Below are 12,787 nucleotides of genomic sequence, written 5' to 3'. Positions count from 1 at the left end.
AATTTCGCATCTTATGCTTCCACTTTAGAACAAAGCTTCCATTTTCTTTCCCCCTATTAATCCTCACTGCTTCTGTTTAACTCTGTTGCTTCTGATAGGAACTTTAATTAGTCAGTCACTTTTCTTTAAAAATATACATGTGTGTATATTTATTTCTTCATTTGGCATTTGTACATGCTGCACTTACCGCCACTGTAAATAATCACCCTTACACTTCAGACCATCCAAACAACTGTTACTTATGGCAGAGTATTTTCTACATTCTAATTTTATAATTGGAAATAGTAAATTTTTGCATTATCTAACTTTCAAATTATATAAACTGTCTGCCACCCAAATACTATGTAAAATATTAGCCTGTATCAATGTCTGTACACATACTGTATACATATACCTATGTGTAGATACGTCTGTAACTCAAGAAATACCTGAGAGATTACTTGATGGTGAGCAATATCTGTATATACAGATCTATATTATATATATACTCATTGTATATTTCTCCAGTATAGCTGTCTGTGTATACCCACATCTGTATATATATTTACTGTATGTCTGTGTGTGTATGCATGTACCCACGTAGACAGGAAAGGTAGACAGTAATCATTAGATTACTATATATTCATCATATTCCATTGTGCCATTTCATTCATGGCTATTTAAAGACTCAAAAGAAATAAAAGCTATTTTTTGTTGTTCATGTGGCGTAGATACATACAAGTTCTTATTCTTGCTGCTATGTTAAATGCAAAAGGGTTCGGGGATTATTTTGTTTGTTGCTGTCTTCGGTTTACACAACCTACCTTAAAAATGGGGCAGTGTAGTCACAATAAACAAATACATTCGGTGAAAGGATTTGCAGCCCTGTATTGAATTTTGATGGTGGCTGCCATGCTGTGATGCCGAATCTGTTCACGGTGGCATTGCATCCAAAAAAAGGGCCATGATGCTTGGGCAGGGGCAAACTTCTCTCAGTAAAAAAAGCAATGGAAGGGTGGAAGTATGGGAACGTTCTTTTGTTAGACTAGCACTCCCCATGTGAAGCTTAAAGAGAAAGAAAGAAAGAAAGAAAGAAAGAAAGAAAGAAAGAAAGAAAGAAAGAAAGAAAGAAAGAAAGAAAGAAAGAAAGGGAGCGAGAAAGAAGGGGAGCGAGAAAGAAGGGGAGCGAGAAAGTGGAGAAAAAATGCAAGTTGCATCCCCCTCCCCAATGTGTACATGACCAGGGTGGATCACAAATCTGGACATTTTCTTGTCTCTTTTTCTTTAACTAGCATTCCCAGCTGTTTTGTTGGGGAACACCAGGGTGAGGAGCACAAAGAGCACCCCCAAAATATCAGCAATATTTCTGTGGGTGTCGTTCTGGTTACATCACGGCGCGTTCCTTCCCCGTCTGCGTCCCTGTGCAAAATTCAAATAATTTTTTTTCCTGTTAGCAGCTGTGCATGGTTTTAAGTCAGTCTTTAACGTTGGGAAAGGAACAATAAAATGAAAGGCAAACCCGGCATCTTAAAACTTGGCAAGTGAAAGCAGCTTGGAATGGCAGCCAAGAATTGTACTGTGGTGCAAAAAGAATAGCATCCACGAAACCACCACAATCAGGGGTTTCGCTTCTTTTAACAATCCCTTCGGCAGAGAGAAGTAATTATGCCTAGAATCAGTGGTAAAGAGTCAAAAAGTTAAAATGGTTGCTTGATGAATCTACTCAGATGCAGGTAACGATCCTCTTGTTTGAATTTGATTTACCAAACTTTAATTGTGTGTGGATTTGTACATGATAACTAATCTGTGTAAGATGTTGATACATATAACTAACTATCCAGGAATGTACTTGCAATCCCGATCTCTGTGCTTGCTTTATTTTTATTCATTGCTTTGGGGTATTAGAATTATCGGACTTCTTTTATTTTATGTGCTGCAAGAAATGTGGTTTATTTCCAGATATTTAACTCTTTATGCCGAGGGCAAACAGAGTAAAGGTATAACGTTGACATCTCACAAGCAGTCTTCCTTTTGGGATCTCATCTTTTTCTTTCACGTTCTGTGCTACTAGAAACTCCAGAGTTCGGTGCACAAAGGCAGAATCCGACTTTTTTAAAATGCCACAAAAATATCTGTAAATGTTTTGTTTTCTAGGAAACGTTTGTTGAAGCGTTAGGCCTAGCAAGATGGCAGCGCTTGTGCAATAAGAATTCACGTGAAGTAACACTGCTAAGGTAAAGTAGTTTCTATCAAAGTTTCTATATCATTTGATTTTTTTTTCATTTGAAGTATATCCATCTATTCAGTGTGTTTTCTTTATATGTATATTTATATCAATGATTTTTTTAAAAGGTCTATAAATTCAATAGTTAAAGTAGAAAGGGGGAGGGAAAGAATTGTTTAGAACTTCTGTTTCTTATTTGTCTCATGTTATGATAGAAATATGAAAGGCTGCAAACAGCTTTTACACAGGCAAACAATACATTCCGCATTGATCGGCAATTTTCTTGGAAAATGCATTTTTTGCAGTGTGGTTGCTTGAAAAACCACAGACAGACTCAAACCAATGTTATGCTTTTGCAGACATGTTTTCATATATACATTCGTATATATTCCCCTTAATATTCCTTTGGCGGAAAGGCTGGAAAATGCCAGGTTTCCAGAAGATGAATGCTAGACAGGGGATGCTAGACAAGGGCATTGTATTTTTGTCATCCCTAGTTTCTGGAACCTAATGTTTGTTGATATTATGATCATTTAGATCTTACAACCAATCAAAATTTAAAAATATCCTGGGGAAAAAAGTAAAATCCCTAATAGATTAGGTGAAGTTCATTATTTATAAACTAAAGTTACATGTAAACGTATCACAAAGACAATTGATTCATTTGTCTGTCATGGATTTTCTGCCACTGTTTATCTCTTCATGAGGTTTTTCTACACGTTATTAACAGCTACGTATTAATCTACAAGGGGAATTTTTTTAAACCTCACCTTTCTGTGTAACCCATAGTCTTTTCTCTGGCACCTCAAATGCACTCAGTGGATGTAAAATAAGATTTGAAAAAAACAATACTCCAGTTAAGAGTATTTGTATCTTTGTATCTTTATTTTAATTTGCTTTCTCTATTACAAGTTCACTTTACTGGATGGTTTAAAGTGCTGTTGTTGGAGGGTTTTTGGGGTGGGGGAGGTTGGTTGTTTTTTACAAACACTGGGAATTGACAGCTTGAACCTGGAGACTTTGTCACTTACATCATAGAGATGCCACAAAATGAAATGTGGCCACCACGCTACACTCCCTTTCTCTGGTCTCAAAGGAGTGCAGGAGCCACTCCACAAGATGTATAGTGGGTATGCTCTTGAATGCTAACCCTGACAGTTTGACATGTAGATACATTTCTAGAAAGACCTACTGTAACTTTTTTTTAACAAATATCATGATGAACATTGATTCTTACCCTGAAAATACTTTTGCATTCCCATCCCTTTCCCTTGTTCTGCTTTATAAAGCAACTAGCACATCACGGGAGCCATAGATGGGAAGAGCAACTAAATAAAGGATCAGCTTTTGAATAAGCTTTAGTACCTTGCAGTTCCCATTGTGACTGGGTGCTGAGTTCTTAGAAAATTGGGCCACTTCTTTCAGGACCCACGTAAAAGCTGAACTATAATGGAAATCTTGCCCAAAGGGTCCTAAGTTGGAGTGTGCCCTCAACACCACTGAACGCAGTGAGAATTGGGGGCTCACATTGGTCACAAGAGGCACATCTGGGCTCCAGATCATTAGTTAAATCCCATTCAGCCTAATTATCTTTAAGGGGTCTAGTGATTAGAAGAATGACCGGGAGAAGAGAATATTAGCTTTAAGGGAAAGAAGATTTGGAAACAAGGATCTTAGTAAACAGTTACACACGTTCACACATTATATACCCAGTCAGTAAGGTTCTTAAATTCCTGCCATGCACAGGATAGATTAACCCAGATGAATTTTGGTACTAAGAGAGTACCATTCATTATGGGCTAATACATTGCACCTTTTGAAGGACTAAAGGAAAATTCTTAGCAGTTATACTAGGTCCTTAAATCAGTAGCAAGAGTTGTAATAATGCCTTCTAATGACCTGGTTATAGGGAAAGACTCTTAGTAGGTTCTCTGTGTTTTAAACTAGATTCCCTTCAAATATGTCCCTTTGTTGGTGCTTGAGGAGTAAGGTAAGATCTGCCACTCTGAATTTGCAGTTCCCTTATATAGAAATATAACTATTTATAACCTCTGGTCAACACTCAATAAAATGTATGTTCTGTCCCCCTTGATGGGTCACTGCACACACTGGTGGGTCATAATTATTCTTGTATCAGGCTCCTAAATCCATAGTTAGGCTCCTCCCTGAAGGCTATCCCCTGCTTTCAGTGGGATTTCTGGCTGCTGAGAACTTTGGAACACTTGGCCACATTAGGTAGTTGCCTAAGAATTGGTGTAAGAGCCTAACTTTAAGCAACCTGGCTTACAAATTTTGGGCTTAGTTAGTATCTAGACTTCTGGATGGTGGATGAGTAGAAATTCAAGATGAACCAGTACCCAGGAAGGCGAGCTGTTATTCAGTTACCGGTAACTGTGTCTCTTTGCCAAGCTGGGGAGAGTAAATATATATTGTTTTATTCTCAGAACCCATACGACAGAGGTGAGGAACCTTTTTTGGGTTGGGGGTCACTGAACCCACAGAAAAATCAGTTGAGGGCTGCACACAAGTAAGAGGCAAAGTGAGAAGCCCCTGCCTGAGAAGGAGAAAGACCCTCCCCATATTCCCCTTGCACACAGGCGCCTCGGGTGCCCCAAGCTAGTAGATTTTGTGTCCTCCAGCCTTGCGGGTGAGTGGCAGGAGGGCTGGAGTGCCAGCGCAGGCTCCCCAATGCTAAGCCTCAGGGGCCAGATCCAGGCAAGTCAGGGGCTGCATCCAGCCCCAAGGGTACCCACCATACAAGATGAGAAGCAAGCAATTAAAAATGACGCCTGCAGCATCATTGCTAAACATGAGTTGGCCATATCGTATGAAGAATAATACTCAGTTTTGCAAGTTCTTCTCTGTTGTCTGACATATAAGGAGAGGTAGAAAAGGGACGTTTGTATGACTTTTGTGGGGGGAGGAAGGTAAGCAAGTATATCTCAGTAGGCTTAATATTCATATATTCCATTCAGAGTTTGCAGGATCCTTATTCTCCCATTTCCACCAATTGCTCACATTCAGTGTATTGCCATTGACTTCAAGTGTGAATTAATTACATAGAAGAAAAAAAAATTAGAACATCAGGATAATGTTGTTACAATGACAAAAGTTTATTCCTTGATTAAGTCAAATCCTATGAGAAATAAGAAAACATTCACATGGTTTTTTGTCGCTATCTCTTTTGAAAGAAGCTTAGCTGGTATTTTTTGGCAAGGGGGAAGACTGGGGTAAGTTATTAGATCACTTAGTGGAAGGAATATATGTTTGCTACAGTTGAAATTTTGATTGTTCTCTATTAACAAAATTCTAGACTAACAATTACTTCTCTGAAAGTTAATGCAACCCGTATTTTCCTTTTGTATAGTTGTTTCTTCCAGCTATTTAGGAAGGCTGCCAAGAATGAAATCAAGGATGATCCTTTAAAAAATGTAATTTTTACACACACAGCACATGCGTACACACACACATACACTCTCACTGATCCATTTTGGAGCGCACCTGTATTACTATGTAACACAAAAAGTCATTGTGGTAGGCTGGCTTGCTGTACTATTATCAGCATATCAGTAATGTTTATATTTGGTCATTTAGTATCACGTCATGAATAATCTTGTCTAGCAAAGTGTTTATCTGAAGGAACTAGAGTGTGTTACTTGTAGAGTTCAAGCCCTATTTATCATGTATTTTGCTGCTTTGAAAAAAGGGGGGTGGAAGTTATATTGCAGTGAATGAAACTGTAGTAACTCATGCAGTGTTTCAGTATTAGAAAGAGTTATTCCTAAAAGTGTCTATAATGCATTAAAGTTTATGAACATTGCTACTTACTAACAGCTTTGCAATTTCATTTGCAGATTTTTTTTCTTTTTTCTTTTTTTAAAGGAAGAGATCAATGCCCGCTGCCACAAACCCGTAGATCCGAACTTGTGGTCATATTCCACACAAGCTTGTATCTATAGGTATGTGTCTGCATGGCAAATGCACAAAACCTGGATATGGTTGTATTTATGCGTTTAAAGCGAGAATGTCCACTTTGCTACTAGCATCTCCCTCTAGTCCTCCTCCCCCTTTTAGGAAATATAAAATTAAAGCTGCAAATCTTGTTCTGCAATTATCATATCAGTTTTCAGCTTTCTTCATTATTAACATGCACTCATGGTTGTACAAAACCAATGATACACTTGTGCCTGAATAAAATGGGACACAGAGAGTTATTTGACATCAGGCTGAAGAAATTAAATCTCAGATGCATTATGTGTGGGTCTGGATATTTTTGGTTTGCTTGTATTTCCAATAGAGGCTGGAGAAGCAGAAAACAGAAACTTACTTCATTTTTAAAATAAGATGGATTCATTTGTACATTGATGAAATTGTATCCTTTCTGAAAAATGACATAGAGTTGTGTGTGGAGCAGTATAGTTCAGCAGTTTTGGCTGTATAGGTTGGCAAGTGACTCTCATACTCAGTTTCTGTTCCTCCAAAAGCCAGTGTAAAACTGAAATGATTCCACTGAAGTAATTGGATGTAGTTTAGAGTTACACTTTTGTATCCGAGAGTAGAATATGACCCTCCAACTATTATCCTTTATATAAAATTTGCTTATTTTGAAATCCTTTCCCCTCTCCATTTTGTTTTACTTTAGTTTAAATGTATTGTCCATTTTTTTAGTATTTGGGGGGAAAATACAATATAGCAAATTGCAAACAATTGCTAAAGGACAAAAAAATGTGGAAGCAGCAATACAATTTAATATAAAAATCTCTGTTTTCAAGCCATGAAAGTAAACCATTATTTTATTAAAAAATGAGGAACATCTAAAACCAGAGCCATCAATATATTTTACACATTAATACTTAGAAACTGTAGACTCAGAATCAAAACTTACTGGCTTCTATTAGGTTTCAGTGAAAATTCAGTTAAGGAGTTGGACTGCATTTCCTTTTTCAATTCCACTTTTCTATGAACTTTGTTGTATTCATGCACATTGCTCCAGTGCAAGACTGATTCGCCCTCCCTTTTAGACGGTCTGTTTTGTATTTTATGAGTATAAAATAATAGCCAATCCATATATTTTTAAAGATCCAAATGCATTTCTGTGTTCCTATTACTAGAAATCAGCTTTATATTTAAAAATACAGTTTGGCAGAATGTTTGTTTATAATGAGATTATGCATTTGGAGATCAGCAACCTTCTACCCACCCACCCCTCCTTTGAGCACTGGATATAAAACATATATTTGCCATATACGAGTAGTTACTACATGAAGCAGAGTGTACGGATCATAAGTTGTAGTTATTTTTCAAGGGCAAGGTCCCTCCCTCTAAATACTGCAGCCAAACAGCTAAAAACCATTGTTCTGGTTGGTTTTCATGTAGACTAAAGAGCTTTTGTGCTAAGTGGTGCTAAGTTCTACTTTGTTGGCTCTTCAGAGAGATTTTGGATACATCCCCTTCAGTTTGGTCACAGCTTGAAGGCCTCCCAAGTCATGAGCACATATCTCATCCAGGACTTGGTCCTAATCTCATTGAAGCCAATAGCAAAATTTTCAGTAACTTGAGTCCACCTTTTCCATTTTGATAATGAGCAAGACCCTGTTCCCATTGGAGTGGGTGGGTCTGCTATTGGCTTTAATAGGAGCAGGATGAAATGGTATCTGCTGTTGTCACAGCAGGCTGTGTTCCTCCTCTGGAAGTGGAACTGATGGATTGTTTTCCATATGCAAAACAATATTTTTAATTCCTTGCTGCTAAGGTGGTTCTCAAAGTGTGGTCTGTTGACCACTAATGGTCCGTGACCATCTTGCAGGTGCTTCCCCCCATAGCCCGCATAGATGCTCCAGCCCCACATACCCCTGCTTGTGAGATTGGCTTTCTGCTGCAGGGAGGGGGGAGCCTTGAGCCTCGCATGTCCAGTCCAGCTCATGGTGGGGAGGAAGCAGCTTTGCAAACTGCTGCTTCCCTCTCCCTCAGCTGGGGAAACGGCAGGGCACGAAACGCTAACCTGGAGGCTTTCTCTGCTACTCCCATTGGTCAGAATCCTGGCTAAATCCCCACCACTGGCCTGCTCCTGCACCCAACCTCCCAGCCAGACCCCCCCCACCCACAGCCCACTCCTGCACCTACCTCCTGGCCACACTCTCCCATGCCCTCTCTGTCCTGCATCCATCTTGTCATCATGGGTGGTTGACTTGTGGTCCACGGAAATGTTTGCGTTGAACAGAGTGGGCTCTGGGCCAAAAAGCTTGAGAACCACTGCCTTAGATCAGCTAGTCTGACCTTGAAAGAGAAGGGACATGGACAAAACTCCTGACCTCCCAGACATTTAGGTGTACAGAATTAGGTGTCTTGTCCAAATTTGCTAGCACATACTATTTGGAGATGTACTCTCAGGGTTTACTCTACTGAAGAATTTCTACACTTGCTGAAATCTGGCATTTAGGGTGCCGTTAATTTAAAGGTGCCACAAACTCTGTAGCATGGGAGCTGCATGGTTCTGCTGAACTGTGAGTTGCTGCAGTTGTGTTTACAGATTTTACTTTAAAAATATTTTGGGTTTAAAAAATAAATACACAAACCATGGGGAAATCCCAACCCCCTTGATTTTCCAGATATTTTTGTGCTTTTAATTTATTTACTCTGCTGCAATCTGTTTATAAACATCACCATTTTCCATGGAAGACATAAGCTAAAATGGAACAGGTGTTGAAAGGATACTTGTAAAATGTATTTTCACTTATGGGGACTGACAATTTGGTTTGGTGCTGCTGGGCGTATGTGCGGAATACCTCACATGCTGTTCAGGGGCTAAGCAAGGCATCTGACTAACGGGTCTGTGGACCTGGATCCAGAAGGTCTTTTCCTGACTCTGTCACTGACTTTCTTTGTGACCCTGGAAACATCACTTTCCAACTCTGCTCCTCAGTTTCAGTAAAAACAACAACAGTGCTCTCCTTTGCATAGTGCTTTGTGATGGTTACATGAAAGGCCCTGTATAAGAGCTAAGTGTTGTTCTATTCAATCTCTCACCCTCTATTTGAGAGATCCACATGCCATATATGGTACACACTGGCCTTCACTGTTAATTATAAGCTTGATTTTCAAACGAGTTCTGCTAATACTCAGATGCCTAAATCAAATGGCATAGATAATTCAATGGCATGCACATTTGAGCTGACCTCTTTGGAAAATATGGCCCCAGCTGTAAGGTGCTGAGCCATTGTAAGTGTGGGTCTGAATTCTTACAAAAACCTCGCCCCATAATCGTTAATGCTATTTCCCCTGCCATGCGCTTTCCAGATAGGAATGAATCACCACGTCAGGTAACCAAAAGACTTTCCTTACACTTGGCTGTTTTACTTTATTGCAGTTGCAGAGTTGCAGTTTTATTTAAAGACTAAATATCATTGGGGAAAAAAAAGCTTTTTCATTGTCACCGCAGGCTGGTGAGATGGGTACGTCTAATTCTATCCAGAGAGATGAAGGTCCTGATTTCTCTAGGCATTGGGTGTCTCCTGTGAGTTCCCAAGGGCTCTCAGTAGGAGTCAAGAGTGCTCAGAACCTCTCAAGAGGTTCAATTGCTCCAAACTACAGCAAAGCTGGGCCTATGCTAACACAGGCTGAGCCGTGATGGGTACATCTGCGCCAGTGCTCACAGTGACTGAGGTGTAAGTGTAGACAGAGCTGACTCCTTTTCAGAGTGTCGTGGAGATGACTTGCTCTGAGGAAGCTTGGTCTGAGCTTCTAAAACAGCTCTGAACATAGCTTTGGTCCTTGCGCTGAACCCCGCTTTAACACTGGGTCCAATGAAACTGCTTGCTTGGTGTTGATAAGGCTGGAGAGCCAGAGCCAAGATTAGTACATAGGAGTTCCTGGCCACAAATCCTACTAGAACATTTATCTGTCCATTGTCTCTCAGGCTACGTCTACACTGCATCCCTCTTTGCAAAAGCCTATGCAAATGAAGTGCAGATTAGCATATTGCTGCTCTTCATTTGCATAATTAATTAGGGGCTGTTTTTGCACAAGAGGCTTTTGCGCAAGAGCCATTCATCTTCATTTTTTCAAGAAGACCGGCTTTTGCGCAAGAAGGAGCTTTTGCACAAAAAGAATCTGTGTAGATGACTCCTTTTCTGCGCAAAAACGCCCCCTAATTAATTAAGCAAATGAAACACAGCAATATGCTAATCCACACTTCATTTGCATAGGCTTTTGTGCAAGAGGGATGCAGTGTAGACGTAGCCTCACTGTTACTAATTATTTCATGCAGTGTTAGTGAGTGTTCTCTGATTTTGTTTTGCATCTCCTGCACCTGCGCACACACACATGCATACACCACACCGGTTTTTTAGCTCAACCTTTTGAAGCACAGCTGTGTTGTGTTTTCTGCATTGATGTCATATTTCTTTCCTGACAGTTGCATTTCACTGTGCTTCATTAGGGTTTGGAGATTCACCTGACTATATGAGAAACCTTGAAATGCCTCTTTTCTTTGGCTGGAAAGAGCAACAGGAGTCTGCAGAGAGCCTCACCGGCACCTTCTGGGCAATGAGCAAAAGTGTATTGATTAAATTTCTGAGCTTTGTTGATAAGGATTTGAAAGGTCTACATTAGCTTTCATGCCCAGGCCTTACCAACTACACAAAGGCTGCCACTAATCCATTGCATAGAGACTGCTACATAACAGTGGAGGGGTTGCAAGTACAGAATATTTTACCCAGCTTGGAATTGGAGGCGGAATTTAGACTGTAGTTATTCTGCTTGGAAATATTGTCAGAGAGAGAGAGTCTATGGGGTCCTTAATGGCATGAGAGGGTCAGGATATCTTATCCAAAAGCTAAGGCAGGACCACAGTGCCTCTTCCCTAATACTTATTGGATCACAGGTTTTAGTTCCTACTCATAGACTAAAAAAGCCTCTTTCTGCAGCACCTCTGTGGCTTGTAGATAGGTGTCTACACAGTATCTGGGCATGTCTGTAACTGCTGTGGTGATTAACAGAATTGCATGTCACTTCAGCATAATTACTATTGTGTCTGACAGTTGCACTTGCTTAAAAGGACCAAAAAAAAACTATCCAGAACCTGGCATCACTTTCTGGCTGCAGATTAGGGCAAGTCACACTTTCCCCCCCATAAAAAATAATAGCAAAACAAATTCTAATATCGCTTTTCTTTGAAAGATACTTTTCAAATCAACACGGGCATTCACAGAGAGCCAGGTATCACGTCACCCCCGTGGAAACACTGTTGTCTCTGTGGTGGGATACAGAAGGGCTGTGTCTACACTGGGCCACTTATTCCGGAAAATCAGCCGCTTTTTCGGAATAAGCTGCGAGCTGTCTACACTGGCCCTTGAATTTCCGGAAAAGCAACGACGCTCTACTGTACAAAATCAGCCGCTATTCCGGAAAAACTATTCTGCTCCTGCTCGGGCATAAGTCCTTATTCCAGAACACTGTTCCGGAAAAGGGCCAGTGTAGACAGCGCAGTAGTCTTTTCCGGAAAAAAGCCCCAATCGCGAAAATGGCGATCGGGGCTCTTTTCCGGAAAAGCGCGTCTACATTGGCCACAGACACTTTTCCGGAAAAAGGGCTTTTCCGGAAAAGCAGCCTGCCAATGTAGGCGCTCCTTTTCCGGAAAATCTGAAAATAGAATAGTATTCCGTTTTAAGCATTTCCGGAAATTCATGCCAGTGTAGACACAGCCAAGGTGTTTATCAACTCAGTGCAAAACCACGCTGTCATTTAGGACAAGAGATGCAGAATCATTTATCTAGGTGCAATGATAAGTGGGATTTAGGGAGGCAGAATGTGATTACCCGAGTTGGAATTTGAAACAGATCCAAATACTCTCGTTCAAAAAAACTGGAATGTGTTTAAACTTTGAAAATACAGATCCATATCGATTGCAGTATTTGGCCTTAGGCATGGATTATTCTAAGTCAGATAGCAAGACATATTTTTACACCAAGAAGAAAAAAATAGGTGTGGGGGGGGCAGGGGCGGGATAGATAGTCGTGTGCTTAAGACATTCGACTGGAATTCGGGAGATCTGATTGGATTCTACCACCATTATGTTCTTCCTATTTGACTTAAAGTCACTTAATATCTTTTGCCTCTGTTTACCCTATGCAAAATGTGTGAATAGTTACAGCTGGTAAATATATGGCATTTCTGGGACTAGCTCTCTGACCCATGATGGTTGAACATGTAGGGTCATACCTTGTTCTTGATTTGGGAAGTCCCCGTGAGGTGCATAGAAGTTGTACCACTAGATAGAAAGGTTTGTATGTGGACCATAGTGGACAGGAGAAGAAAAAGGTGATGCAGTCTAAGGGTGTGTCTGTATTGCGCCCATAGCACAAAAGAAGCTACACAATTTGAACAACACAAATTGTGTACCTTATTTCAAGTCAATTTTGGAATAGCTTATTTTCACCTTATTCTGAAATAACATAGTCCACGTCTACATAGCAAGCCATTATTTCGACATAATGTCAAAATAATGTCGAGCTAGAGGACTTCTTACTCCGACTCCTGTAACCCTAATTTTATGAGAAGTAAGGGAAGTCAGAGGAATAGTATTCC

The 12,787-nt window shown here is 40.1% G+C and overlaps 1 long non-coding RNA gene across 2 annotated transcripts in view; it reads left to right on the top strand.

The window, feature by feature from the left end:
• The window catches only part of LOC142824432 (uncharacterized), a 70,535-nt gene that overhangs the window by 41,844 nt on the left and 15,904 nt on the right, over window positions 1–12,787 (top strand). The window contains exon 5 of one of the 2 annotated variants that reach the window (XR_016347818.1): window positions 2,134–2,213. This is a non-coding gene — a long non-coding RNA (uncharacterized LOC142824432). Of the gene's footprint in view, window positions 1–2,133; window positions 12,187–12,787 lie in introns of those variants that run through there. The other variant, XR_012899306.2, reaches the window with a different exon arrangement.

This window comes from Pelodiscus sinensis, chromosome 25 (assembly GCF_052426305.1).
Source record: "Pelodiscus sinensis isolate ZL-2025 chromosome 25, ASM5242630v1, whole genome shotgun sequence".
In the NCBI taxonomy this organism is placed as follows: Eukaryota; Metazoa; Chordata; order Testudines; family Trionychidae; genus Pelodiscus; species Pelodiscus sinensis.
The sequence above is the reverse complement of the archived record's forward strand: the minus strand, read 5'-3'. Positions and strand labels throughout refer to the sequence as shown.